We start from the raw sequence: 283 nt of genomic DNA on the forward strand, positions 1-283 counted from the left end.
CATACATTTTAACGAATGCCGTGTTTTTGATGCTTCCGGACAGAAGCTAAATTTATGACCAGCATGGAAGCCAACTCTGGTGGGAAGTAGCTAGTTTTATATCACTGGCTGTGCTTAATGTGGTTCCTAGTAAATCATATGACATTCCTGGAAACAAAACAATTTCCTACCTCTCTTTGGGGTTATTAAACATGCTATGAAGTTGCTCCGCAGTTCAGGGAGCGAAAGAAAGGTGACCCTCATTTATTTAAATCACGGGGAGATGAGTTTATTGTGAATTTAA

This window comes from Cyprinodon variegatus, unplaced genomic scaffold, assembly GCF_000732505.1.
Source record: "Cyprinodon variegatus isolate N-32 unplaced genomic scaffold, C_variegatus-1.0 Scaffold1537, whole genome shotgun sequence".
NCBI classification, from domain to species: domain Eukaryota; kingdom Metazoa; phylum Chordata; class Actinopteri; order Cyprinodontiformes; family Cyprinodontidae; genus Cyprinodon; species Cyprinodon variegatus.